At 42.1% G+C, this 2,133-nt stretch overlaps 1 non-coding gene across 1 annotated transcript; it reads right to left on the bottom strand.

Annotated features, from left to right (window-relative positions):
• Positions 1-1,767: 1,767 nt before the first annotated feature.
• On the bottom strand, positions 1,768-1,842 carry Trnat-ugu (transfer RNA threonine (anticodon UGU)). The gene has a single exon. It is a non-coding gene; the product is annotated as a tRNA-Thr (tRNA).
• Positions 1,843-2,133: the final 291 nt, after the last annotated feature.

Below are 2,133 nucleotides of genomic sequence, written 5' to 3'. Positions count from 1 at the left end.
AGGGCAATCTGCTCGCACAACGTTTAGTCGGCATTCATAATCGTTGGCGTAAACAACTCTCAATCAAATTACCACCTTCCAACCTAACTTAGATCTCGGGCTACACTACCAATCGGCCTGTCATCACAACCAAAAATTCATTGAGGGGGGTGGGGGGATTTCCTGTAGCTCTTTCTAATGTATCTCTAGGCAAAACTGCCAGTTTTGTCAGACTCAACAGCAAGATTTACCAATGGTAAACACTTTTGAGACGGCTCGTAATTTTAGAATAGTCCTCTTCGTCTTACTTGGCATAAATTGTTCGCTGGCGTCCCAGCAGCTAGCTCCCTCAGTGTCTGCTTCTGTCATCGCACCACGCTAGTCTGCTGTTGTCCTAGCAGACCGAACGCACCGCACATCCGATACCTTCGGAACCACTCACTGGCCAGTTAGCAACTGAGCGGAACACTGTTTACATCGTGAAAGGAAAACTATGCAAAGATGTACACTTAAATGGCACGACTGAGTAGCACACACACAGTAATATCTGAGGAATGTCCTTCGACACGCGCAGAACGAAAGTCTTCTCGCGAACGTACAGCGTCTCTGAAAAAAAATCTCGTGACTATATTCCGGCGTTACGGCCAGGTTCTCATACAAATGAGCAAAAAAGGGTACATTTGAAATTCTTTTTGAGACAATGAAAATACATTCGAAAGATCTGTTTGGGAATTACGAGTGATAATACTATGAGCTTAATTTTAGATTTTCAATAAAAAATGGCGCCCGTAATTATGATATGATCAAGGGCCTGCGAGACTGGAGTACGCAGAGCGCGTGCAGTGTGGCACCTCATATGTTACCTGAATTCAAAAATGGGTAACATCAGTTGATACTACATTATTCCTCTGAAATTGAAAATGGATAACATCAGTCGATAAAACATAAAATTTATGGGAGCGTATACCTAACCGCAATGAAACAACCTTAAATTTAACGATACAGTGCTAATTCGAACTTTGAGTTCGATTTTTGAGGGTTTGTTTCACTCCTTATGCCTACACAAAAATTAGTTAATATTAACAAATGTCATATTATAGCTATAAGTTCCTAAGAAAAGTGTTTACTTTTAGGGGTCAGAGGTAGATGTTAAGAGAACGAACCACTTTTAATTTATGCTGCATGCCGTTCTGAGAAAATAGTTACCCGAAAAAAATGTGTTCAAAGTTTAGGGAAAACATTTAGTTATATTATTACTTCGATTTGCATGAACTGAGTGTTACATATATATTTTTAATGTCGCTGAAAACGAATCTGAAGTCAGATTTTCAATATTCAAAACAGCTAATCCAATACGGAGGGCAACCGATTATGTTTTGACCAATTTTTACCAAAAATGTATTTTCGTTATTTACGTTTAGTCTGCAAGTCAAGGAGTATTTATCAACCCTTCCTCTACCTCTGATTGTTCCTAGACAGCAACTTCCTGTTCTTCTTGGCAGGAAAAGCCGATCTGTCAAAGCTGGATATGCAGCACTCGGCAGCCTGCACTTGATATTCGTCCGTATTTTCGGTGAGTATGTTTGCATGCATTCTGCAGTATGAATCATTTTGAGCACGTGCGACACGGGACGAGTTATCATCTACATCTATATGGATACCCTGCAAAACACATTTAAGTGCCTGGCAAAGGGTTCATCGAATCACCTTCACAACTGATAATTAATTGAAACCCTCAGCTGCCGACAGGTGTTGTTGATATACTTCGATGGGGACAGCTGAAAAGTGTGCCCCTACTGGGACTCGAACCCAGAATCTCCTGCTTACAAGGCAGACGCTCAATCCATCTGAGCCATCGAGGGCACACATGAACAGCACGACTGCAGGAATTTATCCCTCGCACGCTTCCCGTGAGACTCACATCCCCAACCGTCCACAATCCGCATACGTTATGTACTTAATAGGTATTTGTCCATCCACTCATTACTGGCTCACACTAAGGTGACGATTCCCGTAAGAGTTCCGGCAACCTGTGCGCATTCGCACAGACGAAGGTCAATGGCTGGGTAACGTTTAACCATAGATATGAAGATAGTAACTGCTCTCGAAAGAACAGGCGCCACTGACGACCTTGCAACTCTTCTAGAATACATG

This window comes from Schistocerca gregaria, chromosome 11 (genome assembly GCF_023897955.1).
Source record: "Schistocerca gregaria isolate iqSchGreg1 chromosome 11, iqSchGreg1.2, whole genome shotgun sequence".
NCBI classification, from domain to species: Eukaryota; Metazoa; Arthropoda; class Insecta; order Orthoptera; family Acrididae; genus Schistocerca; species Schistocerca gregaria.
This window is presented reverse-complemented; position numbering and strand designations above follow the sequence as displayed.